The sequence below is a fragment of the Sceloporus undulatus genome, chromosome 5, assembly GCF_019175285.1.
Source record: "Sceloporus undulatus isolate JIND9_A2432 ecotype Alabama chromosome 5, SceUnd_v1.1, whole genome shotgun sequence".
Classification (NCBI taxonomy): domain Eukaryota; kingdom Metazoa; phylum Chordata; class Lepidosauria; order Squamata; family Phrynosomatidae; genus Sceloporus; species Sceloporus undulatus.
In genome coordinates this window covers 65,120,188-65,137,321 of record NC_056526.1, presented here as the reverse complement: position 1 = coordinate 65,137,321, position 17,134 = coordinate 65,120,188, and the positions used below count along the sequence as shown (strand labels likewise).

Genomic DNA, 17,134 nt, shown 5'->3' with positions numbered 1-17,134 from the left:
GGATAAAAATTCAAAATGACCTGAATAGAGTAGAAAGCTGGGCCAAAGCTAACAAAATGAATTTCAACACAGAGGAAATGTAAGGTACTGCGCTTAGGCAGAAAAAAATGAAATGCACAGATATAGGATGGGGGACACCTGGCTTAAGGAGACAACATGTGAAAGGGATCTAGGAGTCCAAGTAGACCACAAGTTGAACATGAGTCAACAGTGTGATGCGGCAGCTAAAAAGGCCAATGCTATTCTAGTCTGCATCAATAGAAGTACTGTATAGTGTCTAGGTCAAGGGAAGTAATAGTGCCACACTATATATAGGTGCAAAAGCCCAGGGTGACCGTATATATATATAAACACAAAAAATATTTATACATAAATATATATAATTTCTGCGCATGCCTTGTTTTGTTTTGTATGTATATGTGTGTGTATACATATATATACACACACACACACATACAGAAAACAAGGTGAGGGCACAGAAATTACAGTATACACACACACAAAACAAGGCATGTGCAGAAATTATATATATTTATGTACAGTATATGTATTTTGTGTGTATATATATATATATATACACACATACATACATACAATCTGGTCACCCTGGGCTTTTGCACACACACACACACACATATATACACACACACACACACACACACACACACACATATATGTACTGTATATGTATGTGTGTGTATGTGTGTGCGGGCGCGCGCCTTATTTTGTGGCGCCGCCTGAGGGAAGACGGGAGCGCGCCCTGTCAGCGCAGAGAACTGAGAGGAACGAGGAGGAGGAGGAGGAGGAGGAGGGCGCGGTGCGCGCGCGCGAGAGAGAGAGAGAGAGAGAGGGAGGGAGGGAGGGGGGACGTGCAGGCGGGGCCCCTGGCACGCGCTCCCCCTCATCACCCCTTTTTTCTCCCGCCATTTTCCCCAGCCTCCTCTAAGGCGAGGCGAGGCGAGGCGCGCGCGCGTTCCGTTCCATCCGAAGCTGGGAGGGGGGCGGGGGCGAGTGAGTGAGGAGGAGAGAGGCTCGGGAGCGCGCCTCAGCCAGAGCTTCTCTCTCTCTCTCTCTCTCTCTCTCTCTCTTTCTCACTCTCCCCGAAGAGAAGCTGGCGGGCGCTGGCTTCAAGAGAAGGCGGCTGAGGCTGGCCTGACAGGTGAGTCCCGCTCTCCCCAGCCTCTCCCCGGCTATTTATTGAGGCTAATGAGGCTGGCACCTTCCACAGACCCCCCCCCCATCTCCTTCCTCTGCCTCCCCTCCAACCAACCAACCCTTTCAGATATTATTATTGTTGTTGTTGTTATTGTGTGCCTTTCTGACTTATGGCCTGATTGGTTCAGAGGAAGGGAGCTGAGAGAGTGTGACTACTTGACCCATTTTGGGATTCGAACCCAGCTCTCCAGAGCCTCAACAACAAGCCCGTGATGGAGGTCTGTAATTGGGGTCCACAGGGAGGTCGCCCAGGGAAACCAGAGCAAGGAAGGGCAGGAGGAGGGAGTGTGTTTGTGGGTATAGACACACACACAAACACACACCCTTCAGCCCCAGTGATGTGTGTGACCCACCTTTTCAGAAGCTGCCTTTTGGGAAGAAGCCCTATCTATCTCTTCCTCTCTCCATCTTCCTTTGCTTTTTGGTTTATTATAGCAATAGCAAGTGCATTTCTATACATTGGTAGAAGATTTGTGAATGTTTATCCATCCCTTGTGTGCCTCTGGCTCTCAGATCAAGCTGTGCATGGCATCATCATCATCATCATCATTTGCACAAGGCAAAATCTTGGATGGGCCTGGCTTTCCTTGGATGCATGGAAGAGCCTTGGAGGTATAGCAGAGGAGGGGTCTCTCTCTCTCTCTCTCTCTGTCTTTCTTTCTCTTCCTCTTCTCTTTCTTTCTTTCTTTCTTTCTTTCTGTGTGGGTGTGCCTCCATCATGCACAGCCATCATCACCAACATCAGCCATCAGCAGCTAGGCTCCATTGCAACAGAAGACCCTCACCCTCTTGGTGCCAAAGCCCAGGCGACCTCCTTTTTCAGGATGTGTCCTGCATTTCAGCCGGCTGCCCGGGAGGTATCCTCCATTTTGAGCATGGATAAAAAAAGGATGTGGGTTTGTATTTTGTATATAAGTGCTTCCAGCTTTTATTTTTTGCAGTTTCCTACATTGCAATGTCTTACATTTAGCAATGCCTTGTCCTCATTTGCAGATAGGGACACCTGGCCATCCTGTGCCAAAATACAATGGGAAGATTGGGGCTCGGTATGCAGGGTGGCCAGACATCCTCCTCATCCAAGACGTGTCCTCCATTTCAGTCTTCTGTCCAGGAAGAAACCCCAAATGTTCTCTGTTTTGAGCATGGCTAAGAAGCATGGATTTCTATTTTGTATATGAATGTTTCTAGCTTTTATTTTTGCAGTGTCCTACAATGGATGTCTTTTGCAATGCCTTGTTTGCAACTCCTTTGCAGTTAGGGACATCTGGTCACCCTGTGCTAAAATACAGTGCAAAGCTTAGGGCTGCCTGCAGGGTGTCCATACCTCCTCCTTTTCCAGGACACGTCCTCCATTTCAACCTTCCAAAACCTTCTCCATTTCGAGCACGACTAAGGAGCATGGGTTTATATTTTTATATGAGTGTTTTTAGCTTTTACTGTGCAATGTCCTGCATTTTTTTCTTCTTGAATGTCCTACATTTTGCAGAGCTTTGTCCTCCTTTGTAGCTGTGACATCTGTGGAAGATATATGGGAGGTCTGCGGCCTGGGAGAGCTTTGTGTGCCACAAGTGTGAGTTCATCCTGGTCCAGCAGTGCATTCATTCCATTGCTGCTGGAGGTTGTGGTGGTGGAAAGGCAAGGTTTGAACCATTTGGGGGAACTTTTTGGCTTTATTCTGTCATCCACCACCAGGGTGAACAGATGTCCTAACCTCAAAGGAGGGCAGGACACCACATTATGTAGGACATGACCAAATAAAAGCTAAAAACACTCATATAAATGTAAACCTATGAAAGACATTTGGGAATTTCTCCTGGACAGAAGGCTGAAATGGAGGAGAGGATGTGTCCTGGAAAAGGAGGACCTCTGGTCCCCCTTCATACCGCCCCAAGCTCCCCATTGTATTTTGGCTGCACAAGGTGACCCCAGATGTTCTCACTTCAAAGGAGGACAAGGCGCCTCAAAACGTAGAGCATTCAGGAAAATTATAGGACATTGCAAAACACAAGTTAAAAATTCTAATATAAATATAAACCCGTGCCTCTCAGTTATGCTCCGAATAAAATTCCTTCTGGACAGGAGGCTGAAATGTAGGGTGTGTCCTGGAAAAGGAGGACGCTTGGCCCACCCTGCCTTTGTGTGCTACAAGTGTGAGTTCACCCTGGTCCAGTAGTGCATTAATTCATCCAGCGATTCCTGTCTTTGGAGCTGCTGGTGATGAAAATGCAAGGTTAGTTTGAGCAATTTTGGCTTCTCTCTGCCCTCCTCTACTACAGGATTGCACAGCCATTGCCCTGCAGGGCCAGCCAGACACCCACCCAGCCTCGCTTGTTGTGATCTCTCCTCTTGGCATGCATGCAGTTCAGGCTCTCCCACGTCTCCCACCCAAAGGAGGCTGTGACAGTCGCCATTTCAGGCACCCTGAAGGGGGCAACAGGCTGCCTTGCTTTGCAGACTCTTTGCTTTGCAATTCTCCACGACTCTGCTTTGCACCCGCCTTGAATTGGCCACAGCTCTTTGCTGCGGCTGCTGCAACTGCAGGAGTAGAGGAGAAGGGAGCTGTCTATGCTGAACCAGCCAACACAGCAGAGGATTAGGGGTTTTAAGAGGCCCATGGAAGCCGCTACAGATGGGTGCTGCTGTGTTGTTTTGCTCCCTCCATCTCTGCGAGGCAGATGAACTTGAGTTTTGGTTGTAGGCACTTGGAAAAGGGGGTTAAAAGAGGAAAAACCCACCACACATCACAGTCTATTTGGGTGAGAAAGAAGGTGGCATAGAGTAAAAGGCGGTGCTCTGAACCAGACTGACTGCATGAATTAAATGTATCTGGAAATTTTATTGTTGCTTTTATTTTATGGATGGAATTAATAGGGTATCATGTGTTCCTAGAACCATGTTGTGGTTTGGGTGTTGGACTATGACTCTGGAGACCAGGGTTCAAATGACTACTCAGCCATGAAACCCACTGGGTAACCTTAGGCAAGTCACATTCTTTCAGCATCTGAGGAAGGCAATGGCAAACTTCTGCTACACCAATCTTGCAAACAAACCAGCAAACACCTTTTTTAGTTCTGCTACAAGTCCAAAATGACTTGAAGGCACACAATAACAACGATATGTGCTTTTGTCATCTTTCTTTCACAAACTCACTCTTTACCCTCCTTTGGATGCCTCCCTGGAAATGTTTGTGCACCTGTGTGTATGTCTCTGTGTATATAATATCTAAAATAATGAATGGAAAAGTTGACATTTAATAATTGGAGAAAAAAAGAAGTAGGCTCAGTAAAGAAAAATGTGCTGGTATTATGATATAGAATAGCTGTTTGTAAATCCAGTTTGAACTACTGTATAAGGGGTGGAATTTCTTAGATTTTCAAAAAACTAGTAAATGTATAGGGAATAGGGAATTGTATGTAGGTTTACACCATTTACACTCATAAAGATAATAGTCATGAATGCAAGCAGTGTGGCAAATCTGTCCTTTGCAACTGTTCATTAGCTTCATTTGGGCCTGATAATAGATGTCTGGGCTAAAAACATTTTGGTTGATAGTATAAATATATGTCAAACCAAACATTGGAGTTGTGATGCCTGTGGCTAACCCCAATGTACAATACTGCATTGTGCTGATTATGAGGGGAGAGAAATGTTTTCTATGCTGTTTTAGTTCTGGCGATAATATATTACTACAGTACATTTGTTTAGGGTGTCAACAGTGGAAGACTAACTGTACTGTAAATAATGACTGGGACCTTAAATGTGTAGTTGGGTTGGGACACCAAAACAGACTTTGCACTTGGTTTGTGTTGAACTGTATCCACATATGATAATGTGAAGGAAGTTCCAGTTTGTGAAATGGCATGAAAGTGATCTGTTCAAATAAAAACCAAAAACTTAAAATCTTACCTAGATCATGTAACAGTTAAAAAAAACAACCCTCAAACCATATATGGAGCCTTTATTAATTATGTAATTTATATGTAAAGTAAAATTGCCTTGTTATTGCTTTTGATAATTTTATTTTTCAAGTCTATCTTTTCCCACCCCATTATTAGTTTAATCTCAGTACTTCATATCCTACAGAATTATTTACAGTATATCTTTATAATGGTATGGAAACTGTGTGGCTCTCCTGATTATATTATACTGCAGCTGCCAGCATTCCTCATGATTGTCTAAGCTAGCTAGGGTTGCTGGGGTTTGTTATTCAACTGCATCTGGAATGCCACACAGTTCCCACCCTACTTTCTAAGGATGCCTGTGCCATTGCTGAAATCAGGGGAAATGCTACTAGGAATTGCAGTGGAAGAAACTGCAGCCCTATAGACACTTATTTGAGGATAGATCCTGTTCAGTTCAGTGGAATTTGTTTTTGAGTAGGCATGTTTAAAATTGCACTGTGAAAGAATCACCCTTACCCCTTTGTAATCATTTTATACATAATGGAAATAAATAGCTTTCTACTCAATATTTAAAGGTGGCATAAATCAAAGTGTTCAAGGGTTATTGTTCAATTGGTCAACAGATTTAAATAATGTCTTCATTTTCAAATGCTGTTAGTATAATACAGGCACAGGTAGGTCAAAGCCTGGGCGGGAGGTGGTGGTGGGGAATATGTCCCCTGCCATTTTGGTATACGCTGTCCTCCTCCTGATTGGTCTACAAGCCACCCCTCCACGTAGGCATCAGTATGATACCAGCCCCAAACTTCATCATCCTCAGCAGTGATGATGGTACAGATAACCTCAAAAAGACACTGGCACCTGACAATCAGACTGGGAAAATGGCTTCAGAGATTATTTTATGATATGATTTGAAATTTATTTATAGCTGTCATGTACATGCTACATTTAACTGACGTGACTGTGCTATCTGTTTAAAAGGTAAAAGTAAAGGTAGTCCCTTGACATGAATGTTGTGTTGTAACCAACTGTAGGGGAAGGTACCCATCTCTGTTTCTAAGCTGAAGAGCCAGCATTGTCCAAGGACTGCTCTGGTGGTCATGTGGACAGCATGACTGCTCCGAACGCTGATGCCCTCCCACTGAGAAGTGGTACCTATTTATCCACTTGCATTTGTATGCTTTCGAACTGCTAGGTTGGCAGAAGCTGGGATTAGTGATGGGAGCTCACTCTGTCATGCAGCACTCAGGCCTTGAACTGCCAACCTTCCGATCATCACAGTAGGTGTCTTAACCACTGAGCCACCACATCCCTGTTACATCTGTTAACATGGGGTAAAAATGTATAGTTTGCTATTGATTAAAGATACAATGCACCCTTTTTTTACATGGGGGATCCGTTCCGGACCCCCCCCCCCACGTAAAAAAACGTTTATGCTCAAGCCCCATTGAAAGTAATGGGGCTTGTGCATGTGACGGCGGCGCGGCGGTGTGCACGCGCCATGGTCACATGCCCCATTACTCTAAATGGATGTGTCACCCTTTGCGCCCCACGCGTATGCTGAAAGCCGCGTATAGTGTGTTCGCGTATACAGACGCTATACAGACGCGGGTGCACTGTACTGTATAGCAGAATCAGCCTAAATATCCTAAAGACACCAGGTTCTGCTCGATCTTGGAAGTTAAGCAGGGTCAGCCCTGCTTAGTATTTGGATAGGAGATAGCTAAGGAATTCCAGCTGCCATAGGCTATATTTCAGGGGAAGGAACTGGCAAAACCACTTCTGAGTCTTCCTTGCCTAAGAAAATCCTATGAGATTGTTGGAGTTTCCATAAGATGGCAGGTGACTTGAAGGCACATATACACTCACAGAGCCAGCATGGTGTGATAGTTTGAGTGTGGCACTGTAGGAGACAAGAGTTCGAATCACCACTCAGCCACAGAAACCCTTGCAACAAGTCACACTCATAATCAAACGAGTGGAACGACAAGCCTTCTCAGAATAAATTTTGCCAAGAAAACTCTGTAGTATGGTTGGAGTTGGCTTGAAGGCATAAAGCAGCACCAATAAAGGCATGTTACAAAGTAGTTCATTCAGTTTTGTTAGTTGCATAGTACCAATTAAAAATGTCAGTTATAAAACAGACCATGATTTCTGACGTGATGTAACACTAATTTTCATAATAAGTATTCTGGGCATCTGAAATCTATAGTTCAACTTGCCAGTCACACCAGAATATCTAGGACAAAAAAACCCCTTATTTCCTGACATGTGCTGATTATCCCTCTGGTCTTAGTGAGCCTGTGTGTTGAGTCAGAAGGTGCTCAGCAGTCAGCCTTTAAGGATGAGGCCAGTCTTATAATCAGGCAACATGAAGGAGACACTTTAGGCAGCCGGGTTTAGAGAAAACACTGGTTTTTGTGGGTTTTTCAGGCTATGTGGCCATGTTCTAGAAGAGCTTGTTTCTGACGTTTCAATACAGGCACAGGTTTCGCCAGCATCTATGGCTGACACCTTCAGAGAACACTGTTTTGTTCCCTCAAACTTCCTTCCCATATTTCTTTTCTTTTTTTATGAACAGGGAATATTGGCAATGCGACTGTTGTTGTTGTTGTTGTTGTTGTTGTTGTTGTTGTTATATATGCCAGCCTCTTAAGCTGGTTAAAAAGATTACTCTAAGCATTTTCTGATGTTGAAAAATGTAGTTTTAGCTATTGATTTAAATAGAAACACGGCTTGACCAAGGGGCATTTTATACATGCGAGAGATTCAGGGATTATCATAGACTGAGGGGCTTTCATGATTACTTCCCTTAGAGGCAGGATGAGGACAGAAAGCATCAGGACAAGTGAATGGCCAAAGTGCAAAGCTCAGAACCTGGCTCTGAGCCAGGCAATGGGAAGAAGCGGATCACCCTTTTATAAAAGTGCTGTTTATAAATGAGGAAAATATATTTTCAATATACAGTAGATGCTTATGGACCTTTGTTAATACATCCTTAGTTCATTCTGAAGATTTCTATCAAGATTTTAAATAAAATCACATAATTTACTTTGTAAGTATTGCCTTTAAGCTATTTTCATTGGTCTGCATGAATAAAACCAGAACTCAGTAGTAGTTATTGTTGGCCTATAAAATAGTTTAGAAGTACCAAGTGATTAAAAAAAAGAAGACTGGATATGGCTATTAAGCACCTCAAATTACATATTCAGCAGAGAAGATACATAGTAAATAAATCCATATTGAATGCTCACTGATCTGCTATTACCTTAATTACTTCAAATCACCGTGTAAATTAATACATTATACCTTTTATATTATTCAGTTCTCTAATATGCAGTTGGAGGGGAAAGTGTTAAATCTAAGCGACATAAGAAATGAAAATAGGGAATTTTAGTGTAGAATTTGTTTTGCATTATGAATGTATTACAAGACCAGATGGAAGCTGCACAGAAGAGGTTGTGTTTCAGCAGTGTAAACTGAGAGAATAATGCAAAGGGCCATATGTAATATGCAATGTGTCTGGTTTTTCCCTCTTGAGTGGGCAGGTAGTATTTGAAATATTCAGTAGATGGTATTACACAAAGTAACAGTAATATTTTTAATCAAACACAATATTGAATGGTACCTTATTTATTATATGTTTAGGAGATGTGAATAAATACACATTCATTGTGTCAATTAACCTTCAAAACATTCTTTTGCAAGACTAACATGATGTCCCAGAAGCTTCATAATACTGTTATATGTTGATCAGTAGGCGTAGGTTCAGGCTAGCTGTCTTGCTTTCTTCAGAAGCACTGAAGGCTGGCTGAGCTTTTCAGTTATTTACCTCAATAGAAAACTGAAAGGGAAAAAGTGAACAAAGGAGGTCTGTTTTGCCTGTCCCACTTGCTGGGCTGTTGTCTTTGCCCTTTTCAGTGAAGGAGGGGGTAGAGCTGGGTCAGAGTTGAAGAACATTGAAAAGGAATTCAAGTCTCATGTCTAAATTTGAATGATAGCTTAGTTGGAGTGCCGAGTGCATTTATTGAATTGAAATTTTCGTATCAGTAGTACTGCTCATTGACAGATGGTGATGAGCATTACATAGAGAACTAGATAGATAGAAATGTGTTCAGTCTCTGATTAAGATGTGCAATAAAATGTAGTTATTTGACAAGGATTTTAAAAATATTGTAGGTAGTGAGACGTTGAAATGTGTTTTGAGCAGAGATCTTGTATATATCAGACAATCAAATTCTTTCATGAAATTGCATCACCTACATTTTCCTTATATATTCTGCCTTTCTGATTTGTTTGGGCATTATGTATAAAAGTAGATCAATCAGTGAATTAATAATGGAAACTTTTACTTTTGGGTGTGGGTTGATGCCTGCCTTTGATGTACTGATACTCTGAGAAGTTTAAAGATGGCAATATGGTACATTTTGTGTTCGTAATTTTCAATTAATAAACAATATTTTTTCTTGTGGAAATTCATGAAAATGCAAAACTTAAATTTGTACATGGTTTTGTGATCATTCCAGTAACCTTTATGTTCTTTATGTATAAACTGTATGCTCTTCAGAATACTTTGAATATGAAAAGAGAATCTGACTCAGATGATTTGGTTGGTAACATCTCAAAATAACCCCAGAAAAGAATTAGCAATTTAAATTGTCAAATTAACGAGTTATAATTAAGTTGGGACAACTTTTAGCCCTTCTAGGGCTTAGAACCAATGCAGGAGGGCTCCAAATTTAAAGCCTCAGGGTTTTTAGCTCTCATTATGTGATGTTTTAACTTGAAAATCCTGGCATTCCTGCTGGCATGTGTGCTAGGAGGATAACAACCGATATGTTTAAATATTTATTTATTAAGTTAATTAAAATGTCCTAGAGATACCATGGGAAGGATCTTTATAATTAGCATGTATAATCAGCTTGCTGTACTTAACCCATTCATATTTCTGTTCTTGGTGTACATTACCTAATAATGACCCTAAAACCTGCTGCAGGCACATGAAGATCTTTTGATGTCCAGAACACCAACCTAAGACTTTAAGATCCTTGCAGGGGGGTCTTCTCATTTACACTGTCTGATTTCTTTATGTGATTTTTGTGACAGTACTGTAGTAGGAGTCAGCGTCGTTTGAACATTGGGATATGATTCTGATTTGGGAACATTGGGATATGATTCTGGTTCGAATCCCTACTCAGCCATGGAAACCCACAAGGTAACCCTGGGCAAATCACACGTTCTCAACCTCAGAGGATGGCAATGGCAAATGCCCTCTGAAGAAATTTGCCAAGAAAACCCTGTGGTTGAGTCACCATAAGTCGGAAATGACTTGAAGGCAAACAACACAACAACACACACAGGACTAAAGGATGTATTAAAAAGAGATTATAAAGTTATTTAATTGCATAGGTTCTTCTGGGGGGATATAGGGGCTCGACAGATGGGCAGTTCCATGCTGCCCCTCTTTACCCCACATCATTGCTGCAGCAACTAAACAGCGTGGCAACGATGTGCTCCCTCCCTGTGCAAAAAGAAGTTGCCGAAAGCAGCTTCCTGGAAGGGGTGCAGTTGGTGTGCGTATGACTCGATTGCATAACTTCCTGCCAGCACTGTTTGGGCACTGTGTGACGCTCGTGCCATTATGATTCCGCTCGTGTGGATGGCGGCGAGCCATGATGGTGGCGTTCTTGTGGACTAGGGCTGCTGGGCATGTAAGTGCCCAGTCTCAGGTAGCCCTGGTTTGTAGTGAGGATGCCACAAAGTGCCCGTATGTACCTGACCATAGTCTTTCAAGTAGCCTGGACCTAAGCTGTATAGGGTTTTATAGGCCATGACCAACGCTTTGAATTGTGCCTGGAAGCAGCCCAGTAGCCAATGAAGGTGTTTCAGCAAGGGAGTTCCATGCCCCCTATATCTAGCACCTGTTGCCTTTTTCCCTGGTAAAAATTGCCAGTCCAATTCAAAATGCCCCTATAAATGCCTGGTCCTATGGAGTCTAGTGTAACTGATTATTTGATTCACACACATTTATTTATTTTTAAATCCAATTGGCTGCATCAAAAGTTGAAGGAAAGTAGACAGAGATATAAAAGTAAGGTAGCCTTGTGAAGCTTTGTTTAAAGAGCCTGCCACTGGGAATACAACAAAAACCCCAGCAGATGAAGCATGTCATGAAGCCCTGGTGCCGAAGTGCCAAGGCAAACAGTTAAGCACTTGTGCAGATTTAACAGAGGTCAAGAAAGTCTCTGCAGTCAACCTTCACCATTTTTGGCCCTATAAATTTCAAATTTCTAAATGAACAAGCCTACTAATAAACCAACTACAATTATGATGGTAGAAAGCCAGCAAGAATATGCAGATGTGCTTACATTTGGTAAAGTGATTTCCTAGCTCATAGGCAACAAGTTTGTCTCCCCAGGGACTAAGGAAGGTTTTCCGAAGAATCAGAAAAAAAGCAGAGGATAGTGGATAAGGCTTTCAGGAATGTGATTAGTTGCAGTCTGCTTCAGGTGATAGTTCATTTCCTGCCATGAAGAATGATATTAGAAGAAACATTGAGGTTACACTCTTTGGAATACTTGCATACTATTTTAGTAATAAACATTATCTAGTAGATAATTAGAATTGGAGAAAGATGGTTGGTAACTATGTGGTAAGTTGCCTACCTGGTGTCGGTTGTACATGCCATACTTCATCTGTTTTCATCTAGACTACTGAGAGGCCAGTGCTTTGGGTGGAATCGTAATATCCTGAAAGATGTTACAGTAAAAGCAGCCCCTTTACAACTGACACTTCCACACTCTTCAGCAGCTACTGTATTTTTTTAAAAAGCCGAATGAGTTATTAGATCTTATATATAAAGGTATCTCATGTTTAGCTTCAAATTTTGTGCAAATGGGCTTTTATTATATACAGGATGCAAAACATCCTTGTCTGGCAAGCAAGCAATTTATTTCTTATTTATTTGTTTTCACTTTTGGTCATAGACAGGGTGAATGTGGGTGCAAGAAAGCAATTTAGATGCAAGAACAGAGCAGCTTAACTAGCAAATATATTGGTGATATATGTGTTTAACTGAGAGGTCCATCTTCAGACTATATGCCCACTTTCAGATCAACTGCAGGCTTAAAAACACTTACTAAGAAGTATGCTTCAGCTGGATTTCTGAGAAAACATGCCTAGGATTGTGCTGTAATGTAGTCAAACTATATGCCAATTACATGTTAAATGTGAGACACATTTTAAAATAATATGCATAGCACATTTCCTTCATCTCTAATAAAAAGCTGAAGGAATTCATACTATATTGGGACAGTTTAGAGGTTGTTAAAGACTTTGTCCACTGTCCATTTTACCATTGGAATTTCCATCATCTATTTTCCTAACATTCATGTGTGCTGAATACAGAAAAGGAATGATAGAAAATTGCAGAGGTTTAGGATTAAATTACTCCTCATTGTTCATTCCCTAAAATGAAAAAAGGACTAAAATTTGTGGATATGTAGCAGTCAATTCACAGTGGCTATTTTTAAGGAAAGAGGTTCTAAGCAAATGTAAATGTGATTAATACAGTGCATGCCCTAGACATGCGGAAACATAATTTCAGCTTGTCACCACAATTTGTCTTGTCAGACATTTTAGTATGAACAATGCAGATCAGCTGTTGATTAAATCAACACAGCTCTGACAAGGTGTTGAATTCTATACGTGGTCAAGCTCTGTACCATTCATATAAAGTGACAACAAAACATCTGGAATGTAGCCACACTAAGAGCAATGCTGAATTGTGTCTCTAGAGCATGGAAAGAAATCCACTGATTTTGTTCCTAAAATAAACCATAATTAAACAAAACCTAAAACTTAAAAGAGGATGAAGTGGACTGGAATTTGTAACAGCAACCTTTATTTCACAGTTCACTTATTTCTGATAGTCGCAAGTCCTATTAGAGTGTTAAGTAAAAGTAATGACCTTTCTACATTTCTTAAAAGCAAGTGTTGCGTGTCTAAGTGGATCTTTTTGAATTTTCTGCTTAGATAGAACAAAATTGAAGTTTAATTCATCAAAAGGTTAAAGAGCTAAAGTACTGCAATATATAACTTCTATTCCAATAATGGAAGACTTATTGGAGCTTTAAATATGTGCAGCTGTATGAGTTTATTATTCTTATAATATTACCAAAGAAGATTGATCAGTTAGGAGAAAGCAGGTACTGTACTCAGATCTGCTTTCTCAGCATTCACCAGTTTCAGATTCCAAATTCACATTTCACTTTAATTTGAAATGATGGGGCAAACTTTAAATTTCTTCCTATTATTCCTCTCTTTTCCTTCCCCTTTTTCCTTCACTATGCCGTTCCTCACTCTGTCTTTCCTGGGGCATATATATATTGAATACATATATGTTTAATACTCTTTTTCATGTGTCTGGTAATTATAGTTATTGTCAGCATGGAATTTAGCAGAACTCTTAAAATGTGCACTAAACTATCAATTCCATGAATTTTGGTAGGAGCCATTATAGCTGAGCTAGTTTAGCTCTAGTATAACTTTGTAATATAACAACGATGTGCTTGAGAACTTTCCTGGTAGCCACAGGAGACTAGTAGCACTTCCACATGCAGAAATAAGGTAGTTTGACACCATTTTAACTGTCACTGTAGAAATAATGCAGTTTGACACCACTTTAAGTGCTGTGGCTCCATCCAATAGAATCTTGGGATTTATAGTTTTACAAGGTCTTTGGCTTTCTATGCCAAAGTGTGCTGGTGTCTCACAAAACTACAAATGCTAGGATTCTATAGGATGCAGTCATGACAGTTAAAGTGGTGTCAAACTGCACTATTTCTACAGTATAGATGCACCCATGGTTGCATCCTGTAGAATCCTGGGATTTGTAGTTTGGTGAGGTACTCAGCCTGCTCTCGTGCTTCACCAAACTACAAATGCCAGGATTCTGCATGATAGATGGTGAAAACTGCCTTATTTCTGCAATGTGGATATACCCTAGAGCAGTGGTTCTCAACCTTTATTTATTTATTTACTGTATTTATACCCCATTAGCCCTAAAGGCTCTCAGAGCAGCTTACAGTTACTGTATTATTATTTTTAATTAGATGGTTCCCTGCCCTCAGGCTTACAATATAAAAATACATGGCACAAAAGGAGAAGGGAATAGTGGTGGGGAAGAGAATCACGCCCTCTGAGGCCTGGACCAAGGCAGATGGACTGGAGGGAGGGTTCTTCTTCTTCAGGCTAGCCCTGATGGGGCTGGGCCTGCCTGGTCAACTCCCTCATAGGCCGGATGATGACAGTTAAGGAGGGAGGAGTCTCTTCCTTCAGGCTAGCCCAATGTTGCTGGGCCTGCCAATGCAGAGGCTGTGAGACCTCTTAGGCCAACTATCTTGGCTTGAGCTCATTATCAGAAGGGACATGAGGCTGCCCATGTTGAAAGTAGAGATCCTCATTAATATTTTAGGTAAAAGGGATTGGGGCAACATTTAATTCAGTCTTATAGTTGAATAACAGTTGTACGTTTCTGTTATTTTATCTTAGGTCACATCTACACTGCAGAAATAATCCAGCTTGACACCATTTTAATTGACATGGTTCAACGCTGTGGAATTCTGGGGACTATAGTTTTGTGAGACATTTAGCCTTCTCTGTCAGACAACTCTGGTTCCACAACAAATGATAAATCCCAGAATTCCATAGCATTGAGCCATGACAATTAAAGTGGTGTCACACTGGATTATTTCTACAGTGGGGATGCAGCCTAAATTGCTATCTGAATAGAAATCCTGAAATATGTACCAAAATCTATGGATTTCAAGAATACAGGAAATATGTCTCAACCCGTGCTTCCTGCTCCTCCGCCATTGCAAGGGCCAGACACATGACCCATACTGAAGGACTCTCAAAGAAAGTGACTTCCCATAAATAAGATGTGTAAAATATTAGTTTTGGACGGAAGTACACAGTGAATGTCATGGGTAATTAAGGTGCAGAAAATGCTTCCAAAGTCTCAAATAGTTCCAGTACTTTGAGTTCTTGACCTTTTTTAATGAATGAAATTTTTGGAAGTGTACAGCTGGCACAGAAGGCTTGTTTTATGTGACTCTGCTTTGTTGGTAGCGATTTGTTTTTTGATTGCTTAAAACTTCTGTGCCCTGAAACTCTCTCCCTACCATCTCTCTTTCTGTCTCTCTCAGTCTTCCATATTATTGCACTATTTGAATTCTGGTTTTGAGGAAGAATTTTTCCAGTAGGTTACAATTTACTCCATTGCCTATATAGTTTTTCTCACCTTCTCAACACAGTCAGTTCCATATACTGTATAGGCAGCTGAAATATCTGGATGCTACAATGTCTAAATCAGTGTACTGTAAATATTCATGTGCAGTCACCCATCCTTGCTCATGGATCTGAGATCCGCGACTTCTATTAAGTGTGGAGGGACGATTTCTATTATTTCTAATGGTGCGAGCGCCTGCCTAAGGGGCCGCCCTCTTCAAGTGTATGAAGCTTCAATACACGCAAGCCTCCACTTTCGGGGGGGGGGGAATGGATCCCCCACACAAACGGAGGGTCAACTGTATAAGTTTAGAAATTTTAATCAAAAAATTGACCCAACAAAACCTGAGTTGACATATCCATGTGTCAAGTGTATGTAGTGTACTTTAACTTTTATAAAGAAAGGAACCAGTCCCTGGTGAAAGGCAAGTAATCTATCCTAGAAGCACTGACCCTCCCTCCCTCCCATTCATCTGTCCAGCATGTGAGCACAAACAGTTGTGCCTGCTGAAATTTTGTAAGTTCTTTAGTATTGTTTTCCTTTGCTTTATTCTTTAGACCCTTTGTTATATGCATCTAAGCTTTACCTTCAATCTCTCCACAGGTTATATCAAAATCCATACCTTTGGCCTCCAAACCTGCCCTTGAATTATACATGGTTGACTTGTCATCGAGTATATATGCTATGTGCCAAATTTTTGCAATAGAAGAACTAAAAGCAGGGAATATCTATAAATGTGGTTGGAGTACATGGCTTCAGATTGTGCAAGAAGAAGTTCCTTAGTAAACAAAAAGCATCAGCTTTCAGAAGGTGTATTTAGCAACTTATTCATTAGCAATTTACTATAACCTCTCTCTCCCTTCTACAAGAATAATATCCACAGAACAGAGTTATACCTTGAAGTGGTAATAGCTGCTGTTGCTGTCCATCATTCGGCCTTATTTTACACTTTTCTGTATTGTTACATATTTCACACAGGACTCCTGGTGGTATAGGAACAGTTATTAAAGCATTGGTGGCTGTTCCTTGCCTTTTCCTTGGCACAGATGTTGTTTATATAGCATCAACCATGTACAAGGTGCTTTATAGAATACAGGTTTGACAGGTCCTTTCTCCAAGGGGTTTGTAGTCTTAGAACAGACAAAAGGAAGCAACAGAGGAAGGAATAACTGGAGGCAGAGCAAGAAAGAGAAGAATATGTGATTATTACTTGCACTTTGGTTTAGTTACAGTCAGATATTGGTTGTTCAGCCAGCTCTGGGAAAAGTTTAAGTTTATCGAGAAACTGGAAGTAAAGTTTGAGTGTTAACTAGATGTCTTTCCAGCAGCTTAAGGAATGATGACAATCTTTTGAGAGTGCAAAGCTGCAAAAAGATGTTCTTTCACTAAAGGACTGTAGACAGCAGAGCCATTAAAATGGATGGCAGTCTTCCAGTGATTTTCTGCATCCTTCTGCTCTTGTTATGACTGAGGGTAGAAGAAGGTGATAGGGATTCATCCCCATATTCCAGAAGCTGATAGGAGAGCTAAGAAGATCCAGAGGGGGTTCTGAGGATTTTTCCCAATGTGAGGAGTCCTGTGACCCATCTCATGCTGGGCCTTGGGTGCAAGGGAAATGGACAACATCTTGGAAATGATTAGAGCAACAGAAGCTGGCAAAACCATAGACACATTTGCACTGACCCACAGCAGTGTACGATTTGCTTTCTCCTCCCCCCCCCCCAGG

General features: G+C 41.3%; 1 protein-coding gene across 1 annotated transcript in view; it reads left to right on the top strand.

Annotated features, from left to right (window-relative positions):
• The first annotated feature begins 1,066 nt into the window (after positions 1 to 1,066).
• NRCAM (neuronal cell adhesion molecule) overlaps positions 1,067 to 17,134 on the top strand; it is a 183,765-nt gene continuing 167,697 nt past the window's right edge. The window contains exon 1 of the mRNA XM_042466801.1: positions 1,067 to 1,159. The gene's annotated coding sequence lies outside the window, so the exon portion shown is untranslated. The remainder of the gene's footprint in view (positions 1,160 to 17,134) is intronic.